General features: G+C 32.6%; 1 long non-coding RNA gene across 1 annotated transcript; it reads right to left on the minus strand.

Annotated features, from left to right (window-relative positions):
• Positions 1–9,087: 9,087 nt before the first annotated feature.
• Positions 9,088–12,502, minus strand: LOC127153931 (uncharacterized). The gene is made up of 3 exons (XR_007825382.1): positions 12,247–12,502; positions 11,774–11,848; positions 9,088–9,459 (listed from the first exon to the last, which is right to left on the minus strand). It is a non-coding gene; the product is annotated as an uncharacterized LOC127153931 (long non-coding RNA).
• Positions 12,503–15,712: the final 3,210 nt, after the last annotated feature.

The raw sequence follows: 15,712 nt of genomic DNA on the forward strand, positions 1-15,712 counted from the left end.
AAGTTGATCTGACAAATGGATCTGGTCAGTGTTATCATGCTGTACATGCGCCTGGAGGGTGAAAGAGTCACTCTGTACAGCTCCATTGATACTAATGACGCAAACACAGATATTTCAGATTAGCGGCGCTTCCTTTGTTGTCAAGACTTGCCTTAAAAAAGCGATCTCTGAGCGATTATACTTTAGAAACTAGAAGTCTCTGTTTTTTTTTATTTCTAGGAATACATTTTATAATATGAAACTTTAATCCAATGTTGTTTTAGTGTAATTTACATCAGTGTTGCCCGGTTTGCAATTTTCCCGCCAAACTGGGCTATTGTAACACTTTTGCCGTGGGTTGAAACGACCCCAAAAAGGTGATATTTATCCCCTGGAATGCGAATTTTACCAGGGGAACCCCACCACAAAAACGTGTATTGGGCAAGTTTTGAGTAGCAATTGGGAAGGTTTTGTTGTGAAAAACTGGCAACCCTGATTTACATACTGATCAACCTTTTCCTGAAAGCAGAAGTCTTGCCCAACAGGAATGAAACAAGATGCTTTACATTTCTGGTCTCTCCCTCCTGAAAAAACCCCAGCTAGCTGGTTTAAGCTGGACGTAGCTGGTTTCAGCTGGTTCTTCCAGCCGATCTCCCAGTCTGACCAGCTAAGACCAGGCCAAAACGCCTCTAAAACCAGCCTGCTGACCAAAACCAGCCTGATGACCAGCTAAAACCAGCCAACCAGCTTAGTCTGGTTTTATCTGTTTTTTTCAGTTGGTGTTTCTAGTCAAATTAACATATTTTCCAAGCCAATTATATAATGTTAAACCTGTGAAAATGGTTTTAAAAAGCACATGGCACCACACTTTCATCACTTCACAGTGTCGCAGTGACTCTCTTTTTAATGAGCGGGTGTGACATGAAGCATACTGAGGTTAACTGCATTGAAAACAGATGGGGGCAACGTTTGTGGGATTTTTGTCCACAAAATAATAAGCGCACATATTATTGTAACACATTATTTTATTATTTTATTATTTCTAAAAAAAACAAAAAAAAAAAACAGTTAAAACCAGCCTAAGATGGTCATCTAGCCTGTTCTTAGCTGGTCAGCAGGCTGGTTTTATAGGGGTTTTGGACACTGTCTTAACTGAACAGGCTGGTCTTAGGCTGGTCAGTGTGGGAGACCAGCCAGAACCAGCTAGTTCGATCTTAAACCTGCTAAGACCAGCCAACCAGCTTAGGCTAGTTTTAGCTGTTTTTTTCAGCAGTCATCGTTTATGCAAACAGTGCTGGGCATGGACAGATTTGCTTGTACGCAAAACAAGTACTTTGTAATTCTTTACTGAGGCAGCCAACAGTAGCACTGCTTAACCCTGCACACATTTTTATAGTTTGTTATATTGAAAAAGTTTCAGCTTAATTCATTCAGTCAATCTTTTTTTACCCCATGGATTTCTATGAAAGCCCATTTACACCACTGATTTAAAAAAAAAAGGCATTTGCGACTTTGTATCTCTCAATTCTAAATTTTTTTGAGAGAACGTTGCAATGCTGAGAAATAATGTCACAACTGCAAGATATGAACTCGCAAATTGGATGACAAGTAATTTCTTACTGCTAAATTCTGAAAAAACAGAGGTGTTAGTTATTGGGCCTAAAACCTCAGCGTGTAATAACCTAAAACACTGTCTAATACTTGATGGCTGTTCTGTCAATTCTTCGTCATCAGTTAGGAACCTAGGTGTGCTGTTTGATGGTAATCTTTCCTTTGAAAACCACATCTCTAGTATTTGCAAAACTGCATTTTTCCATCTCAAAAATATATCTAAACTACGACCTATGCTATCAATGTCAAATGCTGAAACATTAATTCATGCGTTTATGACCTCACGGTTAGATTATTGTAATGCTTTATTGGGTGGTTGTTCTGCTCGCTTAATAAACAAACTCCAGCTGGTCCAAAATGCAGCAGCTAGAGTTCTTACTAGAACCAAAAAGTATGATCATATTAGCCCGGTTCTGTCTACACTGCACTGGCTCCCTATTAAACATCGTATAGATTTTAAAATCTTGCTAATTACTTATAAAGCCCTGAATGGTTTAGCTCCCCAGTACCTGAGTGAGCTCTTATCGCATTATAGTCCCTCACGTCCGCTGCGTTCTCAAAACTCTGGCAATTTGATAATACCGAGAATATCAAAATCAACCGCGGGTGGCAGATCTTTTTCTTATTTAGCGCCCAAACTCTGGAACAATCTACCCAACACTGTTCGGGACGCAGACACACTCTGTCAGTTTAAATCTAGATTAAAGACCCATCTCTTTAACCTTGCTTACACATAACAAATCCACATTCTTATAATTCAAATCCGTTAAAGGATTGTTAGGCTGCACTAATTAGGTCAACCGGAACCGGGAACACTTCCCATAACACCCGATGTACTTGGTGCATCGTCAGAAGAATGGCATCTACGCTAATATTAGTCTGTTTCTCTCTTATTCCGAGGTCACATTAACCACCAGATCCAGTCCGTATCCAGATCAGATGGTCACTGCAGTCCCCCGGATCCAGTCCGAACCCAGCCCAGACGGTGGATCAGCACCTAGAGACGACCTCTACAGCCCTGAATGTCAGCGGAGTCCACATCAACTAGATGAGCCCCAGAGACGGATCCACATTAAAGACCACATCACCTAGACGGCTGTCGGCACAAGACCACGGGAACTTGGCCAGAGGAGAACTGGCCCCCCCGACTGAGCCTGGTTTCTCCCAAGGTTTTTTTCTCCATTTGTCACCGATGGAGTTTTGGTTCCTTGCCGCTGTCGCCTCTGGCTTGCTTAGTTGGGGACACTTTCTCTTAACACAATATTGCATTTTATTTTATTGTATTTGATTAACTACCTTTACCTATAATGTGAGTGTTTAATGTTGCCTTTGGCATTGTTGATGTACTGTTTCCTATTTAATACTGTACAGCCGCCTTGTCACAATTCTATATTGTTAAAGGCGGTATATAAATAAAGGTAAAAAAAAAAAAAAAAAAAAAAAAAAAATTGTGAGTTATAAAGTCAGAATTGCGATATATAAAGTCACAATTCTGACCTTTTTTCTCAGAATTGCGTAGACTTTTTTTTGAGATATAAACTCGTAATTCTGAGAAAGAAAGTAGCAGTGCTGAGAAATAAAGTCAGAACTGTGAGATATATACTCGCAATTGTGAAAAAAAGTCAGAATTGCAAGATACAAATTCACAATTGCGAGAGAAAAAGACAGAATTGCGAGATGCAAATTTCTTAAGGAAAAAGATACAAATTCACAATTGCGAGAGAAAAAAGGCAAAACTGTGTTTTTATCTCATGCAATTCGGACTTTTTTTTTGCAACTGCGAGTTTACATCTGACTTTTTTCTTGCAATTTTGCGTGCTTGTATCTCGCAATTTACTTTTTCTCTAGCAGTTGCACAATTTTGACATTTTCTCGCAATTGAGATATCAACTCGCAACTATGAGTTATAAAGTGCAATTTTGTGGGGGGAAAAAAGATATGCAAGTATTTGTAAGTTTATATCTCACAATTCTGACTTAACTCACAATTTTGAGAAAAAAGTCTCAATTGCAAGATATAAACTAGCAATTCTGAAAAAAACTTAGAATCTTGAGTTTATATTTTGCAATTCTGACTTTGTTTCTCAGAACTGCGACTTTGTAACTCACAAATGTGAGTTTATCTCACAATTCTGAGAAAAAAAGTCAGAATTGCAAGATTTTAACTCGCAATTGCAAGAAGATTCAGAATTGCGAGATAAAAAGTTGCAATTACCTTTTTTTTTTAATTTTGTATTTGGTGGTGGAAACAGGCTTCCACAGATTTCTGTGGAGACTAAAGAGCACCCAAACAGATTAGATTAGTTAGAATCCATCATGGCGGCGCTCATCGGCTACTTAGAAAAAAGTTGGAGAGTTTTGCTGAAAACGCACTCACCCTCAGGCCATCAAAGATGTATATGACTGTTACTTCATTAGAACAAATTTGGAAAAAATTTGCATTACACTTGCTCTTCAAAGATTCCTCTGCAGTGAATGGGTGCCATCCGAACAGCTAATAAAATCATCACAATAATTCACAAATAATCCACACCACAATCAATCACAATCAATCGATTAATGTCTTGTAAAAGTGAAACGTTGCATGTTTGTAAGAAACTCATTTATCATTAAGGCATTTTAACATTGAACTGTTGCTTCTCAATATGTGAGTCCATAATCCATAATAACATTATAACGTTTCCTTCAGTGAAAAAGTCCACCCCCTGTTGTCCTCTCACATCAAAATCCACCAACATACTTGTTTAAAACTGATTTGCACTGTTTTTACTTGTAAACGTTGCTTGATCTGTGCAAATTTCTTTCCTGATTCAGATGAGTTGACTTTTGGAGGAAGCAATATTATAGAGGACTCAAAAACAGTCTTAAAAATGGATTTGTTTCTTACAAACATGCAGTGATGTGGATTATTGTGATGTTTCTATCAGCTGTTTGGACTCTCGTTCTGACGGCACCCATTCACTGCACAGCGAATGATATAATGCTACATTTCTCCAAATCTGTTCTGAAGAAGAAAAAAACTCTATATCTTGGATGATCTGAGGGTTAGTGAATTTTAAGCCAATTTTTGGGTGAAATATTGCTTTAACGCTAAATGAAACGTCACTTTGGGGTTTTTTAAATGGTTTTAGTTAACAACAATAACCCTGCTTACTTAGTCGGCTCACAGCAGCAAACCTTCGTGCACGTTCTAACACCCAACGGACGCAGATTAAAGGGCATAAATGAGCAGACAGTGCAGCTATACTCATTTAAAAAGCCTGATTCAAACCCCAAGGGTGTGATACAGTAGAAATGCATTGGTGTAGTTTTCTGGTACGGATGCTAAACCGAAGAAGAAACCAAAAAAAACACAGTTAAGCTGAGGGAATTTACCATTTCCTACAAGTACACAAAAACACACAATACTAAATCTGCCGACATTCACCGACAAACATGTTGCCAATCAAACATGTTGTTTGTGAAGCATTAGAGGTTATAGGTGACTCCACACACACACATCCACTGTAAATCTGCAAAAGGGTAAACCACAAGGTGAGATATCCATTTTGAGAGCATCTGTGAAGCTCTACGACTCAGCGGAGGTTAATGTACAGGTCGCAACAGCTTTCAGTTCTCTATTAGGAGAGAATAGCGCTTTGGCCGCTCAAAGAAACCGGCTCTGATGTGGACGGCTCCCGGCTGAACTCCTACTTAATAAAACACAGTCTGCTGGTCTTTCAAGAGCACTCATTTGATCCTGATGGAAAACAAAGGAGTTCCTCTTTCTGATCTGTCAAAAGCGGTTTTACTCAATTGTACCTTTGTTCAAAGCTGAAACCATTCACACACACCACAGATCAAGACTAGCTCATACAAACATGCACAAATGGACTATTTTAACAATGTCCTTACTAACTTCCTAGGCCTTGAACGTGTCTACGCAGGGTCAGAAAGCTTTCGGATTTCATCAAAAACATCTTAATCTGTGTTTTGAAGATGAACGAAGGTCTTAATGGGTTGTGGCTAGAAGGGATACAGCTCTGACCAGAAACTAACATTATTGTTCTAGCTATTAGACTGTGGTTTTTTTAACGTCCACACCTACCCCAACCCTAAACTTAGCCCTTACTAGGGATGCAACAGTACAGTTAGTCCACAGTTCAATACGTACCTCGGTTTTTAACCACGGTTTTCGGTTTGGTTCTGATGGCTTGTAAGGACGTGTAAGGATGTAAGGACAATAAACACTCGTCTGCAATAGTATATGGTTTATCTGTGTTCTTCAAGACATCTTGTATATTTGTAACCCATTGCTTATCGACATACATAGAATATATTGTCTGCCTCTATGATAAGAAGCCATATCAGATCACAAAAGGAAGTTATTTCAAACACTCGTCTGATGCTGTGAAGTAAAAATAAGTTATAATGTTCTCTTTTGTTGGACAACAAGTTTAGAGAGGCTTATTGCATTTCATTAGAATGGAAGATGCTCTGCGTGTGTTGCTTTTTCAAATATAAACGGGAAGCGTTTCCTCATCTCAGCACGTGAAATCACGGGCACACACACAGCAAATTTCGAGAGAAATAAAACAAGCAAGTTGTTTAAATGCAAAACCGAAAAAACGCAATTCACAAGCGTAAGTTACTGAACCGTGGATGTTGTACCGAACGGATCGATATTATATTGAGTATTGTGACATCCCTAGCCCTTACTAGAATAAAAAAAAAACAGTATTATTGTTGTACAGTGTGACAAAAATAACGTTAGATTGATGAGCACATGCCCATGCCATGCCATAATTCCGAGATGAAAACACGTGACATTCTACTCTGGAATTATGTGTTTCTATGGCAACACTATCAACGCCAAAGCCCTCACGTGTTCCTGAACTCCTAATTACAACTTGTAAACTCTGAAGGTGTGTTCGACTTCATCTACGGCTACAGACGGCGATCAACGAGAGTAGCCGAGAGCAGTCGCAGGCGGAGTTGAAAACAGAGGCGTCAAGTCGGACACTTTCTGCTCTCGTTAGTGAAGCTCTCGCGGTGTTTGCATGCTCTATCACAGATGAAGTGAATTAAATGCAATATTTATCAAATACACAGACTTTTCAAAAGCATTTTCATGAGCTACAGAAACACGTTTCATATACTGCTTAATACAGCGCCATCTGAACAAGAATAATGATCAACATAAACATATACTATTTAAATACTAATAAAGTGGGGTTATATATGCTTTATCAGTGTTTTATGATAAATCTGACTCAGTATAACATTGCGACTACAGTAAAAACACTTTTATTGTTCTAAAAACACAGGTTTGTCAGCATTATCGGACTTGAGGATGTTAGAATAAACCCAAAACACACGTGATCGTTGTCATGCGGTGAATCTGGCCAATCGTGAAACAGCCATGTGGTCATCAGAGCTCCTGCAGCCGCTCTGAACAAACTGCGCCGGCTGAGTAAAGGGGCGGTCACACTAGACTTTCAACATGCGAATTTTTTTCGCATGCCGCTGCGAATATGGGCGGGAGCAGGATATGACGTCACGCGCCAAGGTTTTCCATTTGTTCGCAACATGGACTCCGATGTGCTTGCACTGTGTTTGTTACGACGACGTGTTTATGTATATATGCACACACATACATGCATATACTGTATACACACCCTGCTATTCAAAAGTTTAGGATCAGTAACAATATATATATATATATATATATATATATATATAAATATCATTTATTCCTGAGATGCAAAGTTTTTTTTTTTTTTTTTTATCAAATCATGAAAAAGTTCATTAAAAAAAGTAAGCAGTTAAAACTTTCCAACACTGATAATAAATCACTGTATTAGAACCATTTCAGAATTCATTATTTGATTAAATCAATATTTTAAAGTATATTCAAATATAATTTTTTATTTTAATTTACTATATTCCAGTTTAGTGTTGTTTTTATGTATTTTTGATCAAATAAATGCAGCCTTGATAAGCATTCGAAACTTGTTTAAAAAACGTAAATTCTTACAGATCTCAAACTTTTGAATGGCAGTGTATACGCACATGTATTTAAATACACACACGTACGTAACGTTACGTATAAATTCCATTCATTTATTTATTTCGGTGTTCAAATGTACCATCTATTCCTGTTTCCGCTGACACCACGAACCAAGCAGCTTCTCTTTTTATTTGATTTTTATAATCTTTTAGAGATGTATTATATAAAATAGGATGGTGTGAAACTGCTAGAATTAGTGATTCCTCCATCTTCTTTTTTTTGTACAGAAAGGTCACGATATGACGTTTCGATCTTCTATTGGTCGCTCGCTTTCACGTCATGTGAATTCGCAGGTCAGAGTTCACCATACTTGAACTTTCCAACGCAGCGAAATACGAAACTTTTCGCACGGGCTTGCGTTTCCGGTCTAACGCATTCGCATGCGTATGAATGGAAGTCAATGGAACGAAAAGCGCAGTGTGACCGCGCCTTCAGTCGCTGCTCTCGAAACGCTATCGCGGTACTTTGATGCCACACGTGACAGTCGCGAGGCGTCGGCGCCGCCTCAAGTCGGACAAAATTTCTAACCGGCATGCACTTCTTCAAGTCAGAATCTGATCGAGCTGCGCAGCGCCGCGTTAAGTCGAACACACCTTATGAATAAAATGTCACGTGTTGTCATCTCGGAATTACAGTAATTACGACATGGCGTAAAGGCAGCATGTATTCCTTCTAGCTTTAACCGATGGGCTACTCCACCCCAAAATGAAAATTTTGTCATTAATCACTTACCCCCATTTCGTTTTAAACCCATAAAAGCTTCGTCTTCGGAACACAATTTAAGATATTTTGGATGAAAACCGAGGTTTGTGACTGTCCCATTGACTGCCAGGTAAATACCGCTGTCAAGACCCAGAAAAGTATGAAAGACGTCCACAAAATAGTCCATCTGCCCTCAGTGGTTCAACCATAATTTTACTACTTTCTGTAGGCAAAGAAAACAAAAATAACTACTTTATTCAACAATTCGCCTCCTCCCGCGTCACCGTTGCGCCATTTTAGAGTATCCCCTGAAAGCAAACAACGTACGCTGTTCTATGTTCGCCGCACCACACTGATACGTTTTCTCCATTTATTTACGCTTTGATTCGAACGAAAACAGCGTGTCCGCGTGACGCAGCTGATAGAGAACAGCGTTTGCTGTTTGCATCCAGCGGATATTCTCCAAAATGGCACTACGGTGATTCGGAGGAGACGAATTGTTGAACAAAGTCATTATTTTTGTTTTCTTTCCGTACAGTATTCTCGTAGTTTCGTAAAATTATGGTTAAACCACTGATGGCAGATGGACTGTTTTGACAACGTCTTTCATGCTTTTCTAGGTCTTGACATTGGTATTTACCTGGCAGTCAAGGGGACAGTCACAAACCCCCCGGTTTTCATCCAAAATATCCTAAATTGTGTTCCGAAGACGAACGAAGCTTTTACTTCATTTTCATTTTGGGATGGAGTAACCCTTTAAGGTTTTGGAAAGACATAAGGGTGAGTAATTAATGATTACATTTTCGTTTTTGGCTTTAGTTTCCTTTTTATATTTCTATGCCGTTTACAAAAATCTAAGCATTTTCTAGACATGCAATCTGTAGTTTGTTCCTAAATATTGATGTGCGGTATAGTGGAGTTAATTGTGTTGTGTTGGGAGATTGTTTAATCCTCTGCTGATGTTCAGGGAGCCGTGTGCGGGTCCATTGATCGTCCTCTGGGGCAGGAGGGGTCGGAAATCTTCTGGCTGCACAATCGATGTCATCCGTTTCAAGGGCGCTGGGATGCGATAAAGGTTTTCTTCTAAATCCAGAATCCGCCGCCCTCCATCAACAAGTGCTGATAAACAGATGGAATCAGACGAGGGATTTGCAAGGTCAAATTCAGATGAAAGTTTTGGAAAGACTTTGTGGTGTGACACTTTTACACTTGCACATATTGAGCTGCATTCGCAACCTTGACACCGTTTCACAAATTAAGTGATGTGAGACGTTTCCAAACACAAACCAACGTTTATTTATTATATATTTTTCTAGTTTATATTGTAGTTTTATTCAACACACCTACGATTGATTTGGGTGTGCAAAGCACTATATATTTAATATATTTGCATTTTAATAATACAATAATACTCAAAATTGAATTATTAAGTACATTTTTAAATATAATATTTAACATTGTTGGTTAAAATATTTTTGAGATGAATATTGTGCAAAATGTACAGTATTCATACGTTTTTATATATTGGTATACAAACAATAAGGATCTAACATCAGTACATACAGTTAAATATACATACATACTCAAAATACTAACTGATAAAACATTTCTAAAATAATATAATAAAGAATAAAATAATATAACATTAAAAGAGTTTTTAAAAATACAGTAACATACCACAAATGTATTTGTTAATTATAATTTTTTTAAAAAATACAGTAAGCTTTTTAAATCAATATAAATAAAATAATATTATTATACCACATATTATATTAAAAGATTTTTAAAAAATACAGTAACATACCACAAATGTAAAATAACTGCAAATATGGTTATAATTATTATTAATAATTGTGAATTAAATATAAATAATTATAATTATAAAACAATGAATGTATAAATTATTATAATTATATGTTAGTTACTATAATTTATTAATGTAGATATATTATTATAATTATATATTTAATAATCAGTGTTGTTCATTAAAATATTTTGTAAATAATAAAATATTAATAAAATAATATAAATATACCACATGTAGAACTACTGTAAATAAAATTATAATATTATAATATTGTTATTTATTTTAAATTAAATATAAATAACTATAATTATAAAACAATGAATGTATAAATTATTATACTTATTTATTAATTATTATAATTTATTAACGTAGTTATATTACTATAATTCTATATTTAATAATGAATGTTGTTCATTAAAATATTTTGTAAATAATAAAATATTAATAAAATAAAACAATGAATATATAAAATATTATTGTTCTATATAATTATAATTTATGAATGTAGTTATATTACTATAATTATATATTTAATAATCATTGTTGGTTATTAAAATCTATATTTTTTAAATAATTAAATAATATATTAATAAAATAATTACAAAATAAAGCAAGCGTTTTAAAAGCAATATAAATAAAAATAATATTAACATACCAAACGAAAAACTACTGTAAACATCGTAATAATTATAATAATTATAATTATTTTACATTGATTATAAATATAATTATAAAACAATGCATATATTAATTATTACAATTATACATTATTATTATTACTATAATTATATATTTAATATTTAATGTTGTTCATTAAAATATTTAAGATATAATATATTACTAAAAGAATATTAAAAAAACAGTATTTTTTTTCAGTCAATATAAATAAAAATAATTTACCACATATGTAAAACTACTGTAAGTATAGTAATAATTATTGTAAATGAATTACAAATAATTATAATGATAATTTATCTGTCTAATTATATTACTATAATTACATATTTAATGATTAATGTTGTTCACTAAAATATTGGTATTTCTATATACATATAGATAAATATATAGATAGATATGTAAAATAATATTTAAAATGTTTTTAAAATATTTGTATAGTACATAGGATCTTATATATATTTAATTAAACCACTTATTGTTCATTAAAGTATTTTTGTAATGATGCACTTATATATTGATCATTTAATATAGTTTTTAAAAAATTGAAAATTTAAAAAAAAGTTAATATTTTATATTTTACATATATTTATATTTTACATAATTTAATATTTACATTTTTAAATATTTACATAGTATACATAATGTTTCATGTGTATAATCTAATCTAGTCTGTTTAATATATTGAAATAAACCACATATTTTTCATTAAATTATTTTGTAATGATGCACCTACAATTGATTTGGGTATATATACTTGATCATTTCATATACTTTTTTACATTTGATAATTAAAAAAAAAAAAGATAATTTAATATTTTATATGAATGTTTTATATGATTTAATATTAAAACTTTTTATATTTTATTATTTATTTTTAAATATATTTAATATTTAGAATTAAACTACATACACAGATCAACGTAATGTATGTGTAGAGTTTGTACTCACTCGTCTAGTGTTTATATCAAGTTAGTTTTCCACATCCTCTGACTGTTGTTCTTGTCTTTTTGTGCTTCTATGAGCCTTGAAAGAAAAAAGAGACATACGTCAGGTTGATTCTGTTTGCACAGGTGTCGTTGAGTTTTGTTCGGTGACTCACATTGTTTGTACAAAACGAAACAGGTGTGCTCACAATGGGAATGTAGCCATATATACTGGACGTTTGACAAAAGCAAAACACGCAAATGGCGTTAAAGCAACAAAAAACGTTTATCTTAACGAAGAAATCTCATGTAAACCTTAAGCCATCAACTTCTTACTTTCAACTGCAGTTTGTGTCTAAATAAGACAGTGTGTAATAATAAAACACAGGGGGTAAAGGTAACCGTTCCAATAATGCCAAAATTGCTTCATTTTACCCGACCGCAGTAATTGCTATGAGAAAAGTAAATCAAGTCAGTGGGTTCCGAGTCCACACGTACTCTCCAACATCCAATTATTTCGGCTCTCAGAAGAGCACTCCAGTTTCCATTCCTCTAATTGCCAGGCGTGTGTCGTCCTGTGCACTGTTGCATTCTGGGAGCTGCTAGGAGACAGGTGAAAGGCCCTCTGAGGGATTCGATGAAGCGCACGCCGCGGCAAATCACTGAAACTTCCAGAAAGCCCGGCGCACGAAGCAGAGGGTCAAGGACGGGCGACCTGAACCAAACAGCTTCATGATGATGATGATGATGATGATGATGAGACGACTGAGAGTCTGTTTGAGAGAAAAGACAGACTGAGAAATGCTTTTAATGTTGGGGAAGCTCCTTTGAAACTGCTATGAATCTACTCATAATGATCGCATGAGTTATAATGATAATGATGATGATTAAATACTTAACTGTATGACACTGATGCTGTCTGAGGTGCCAGTATGAGGTCATATTTGCTGATGTCATTTTTTTTTAGCATGAAAACAACATATATAGTTACTCTAAATAAAATTTATAAACTAAAACTATAAAAAGCTAAAAATACAGTGTTAAACATCAATACAATAATATAATACTATATAATAAAATAAATATAAAATAATATTAAAAATACATATAATACAAAACATTTAGCTATAATATAATATATATATTCAAAATAATATAAAACAAATAATATAGAAACATTCAGCTATAATATAATATATTATAAAATATCAGTAATAGAGTATATAATATTATATAATAAATATAAAATTCAGCCTTTTGGCTAAGATCAAGTGTAATAAATATAATATCTAAATAAAAATCAAAATATGAAATATATATTCAGTATATATTATATATTCAAAATAATATTTAAAAAATTGTTTTAATATAATATAATATATAAAAAAGTAAAAACATTCAGATATGACATAATATAATATAATGTAATATAAAATATCAATAATAGAGTATATAATAAGATCAAGTGTAATAAATACAATATATAAATAAATCTAAACATCTATCAATATATCTATCTATCTATCTCTCTCTCTCTCTCTATATATATGTATATAATACAATACAATATATAAAAAAGTCAAAACATTCAGCTAGAATATAATATAATATAATATATAATAAAATCTAAATAATATAATACAAATAATATAAAAAAATACCTTTGCATCACAGGTATAAATTATATTTTAAAATACAATCAAATAGAAAATATGTATTTAAAATAATAATATATTTTAATAAATAATAATATTTCACAATGTCAGTAATTTAACTGAATTTTTGTATTTATACCACTTATGTAAAATTTATGATTTTTTTTATAAAATAATGCATATATTATAATACATGTATATAAATTAAATTAATCTTTAACTAAAATTATTATTAATGTTAATATTAAATAAATGTTGTGTTATGTATAAATACAGTATGGTTTTTTAAAACAATATAAATAAAATAGGAATTTTTAAATAAATATATATATGTGTGTGTACAAAATATTATACAAGATATACAAGATAATATAAATACATACATTTATATATATATATATATATATATATATATATATATATATATACACACACACACATACATATTACTGTATGTATTTATATTTATATTAATATTATTAAATTTTTCATATTCACATTAATATCACACAATAGTATACAAGATGTTATATTAATGTAAATACATATAATAGAATAATATATTAATATAATTTAATCATATTAATATAAATATAAATACATAGTAATGTGTGTGTGTATATATATATATATATATATATATAAGATGTATATAATGTAAATATATAATAAAATACTGTTTAATATTATACAGCTAATATTTAATTATACATTAAATATTTATAAATACATCACTATATTTATATATTTTTTTTAATTAAATAATAATAAATTTAGTACTTCATTTAACTTTAGAATTCAAATTATATTTAAATTGTTATATTTTACATTATAATTTAAATTATTAGTATTTTTTTTACTTGTATATTTATAATTTTATTATATTAAAATGATGATCTTTTACATTAGAATTTAATGTCTCACAATTTTTATTAATTATAAGTCAGCTTTTTCTAGCGTTTCTGTGTTGTTGTTGTTATAAATATCTTCCGCTTAGTTATTCCCCAACACTGAAGCTATCAGAGCCGAACGGGTGAAATTAGATGAAGGATGTCCTTACAACCCTAAAAGATGTCACAGCAACTTCCTCATCAACACCTCCTCCTCCATCTTCTCCTGCCATCATCTCGCCTCATCATTACCATGTCATTATTTCTCCCCATGACTCCAAAAAGGCCTCGTTTGTGAAATCACACAAGTATGAACCATCATTGGCTTTTACCTCCAGGCTGTTTGATGACCTTGCCAAATATAGGCGCGACCTCTTCTTTACTGTGTCCGTGTGGAGCGTCTGGGGACGTCAGTCCCCGCAGCACTCGACGTGTCTGTGCTCGTGTGCGTGCGTTCGCTCCTCAGGCTCTCTCCTCACTGTCCTGTCTATAGAAATAACTCTGTGATGCTCCTCGTCAGCGAACACACTCCAAACTCCCAGCGACAGCCCACCCTTCCTGCATCAAAGCCGTCCCAACAGCTAACGTCAGGAAAAACTGCTCTGTCAACACAAAAAAACTGAAAAGTCGCCCTTTTAAAACCAAGAGAGGCTGAAGTAAACATCTCTACAATCGACAGCCTCTGGCGGTACTGTAGTACTATGACAATATTTGATGGTAATATCACGGTACTTTGATCAAAACTAACATACCGGAATTAATGTACTCTGGTATTTACATTTTACACGCCAAAGTAGTTCCAGAATTACCATAGTACTTGTATAAGTAAACATCATAGTACTATAGTAACATATGGTTAATAGTTTGAGTAAATCTGAAATTATCTGCTATGATTTTTAAAATACTAAGTATTAAAAATTATTCTGATATCAACTCTAACGGTTTAAATTAAAAATTTAGATTTGTTAAAGCTTATAAATTTCTTCCTATTTCAATAAAAAAAGCATCTTAAAGGGTCTTACTATAGACTTTACATATAGTATAATAGTATAATCATAGTATTTTCATTTATTATTTGTTATTTTTATTAATTTATATTTATAAAGGTTTGCTACATTTTCATTACAACAACATTTGTGAAATAATTTGCCATTACACCAAGTCTGAATATGTACGTGTCATTTATTTAAAATATTTGTATAAATTTACCTTTTACATCATTTTTTGTTCATTTTATTGTGTTTAATTATATACATAATTTATTTTAATGCATTATTTAAAAATCTCTATATTTTATAAATATATAAATATTTACTATTTATATATGAATATCTATATAATCTATATAAATATATTATTTTAAATATATTACTATTTATGTTTTAATTTTTGTAATTACTTACATGATTATATATATAT

The sequence above is a fragment of the Labeo rohita genome, chromosome 22 (genome assembly GCF_022985175.1).
Source record: "Labeo rohita strain BAU-BD-2019 chromosome 22, IGBB_LRoh.1.0, whole genome shotgun sequence".
Taxonomy (NCBI): Eukaryota; Metazoa; Chordata; class Actinopteri; order Cypriniformes; family Cyprinidae; genus Labeo; species Labeo rohita.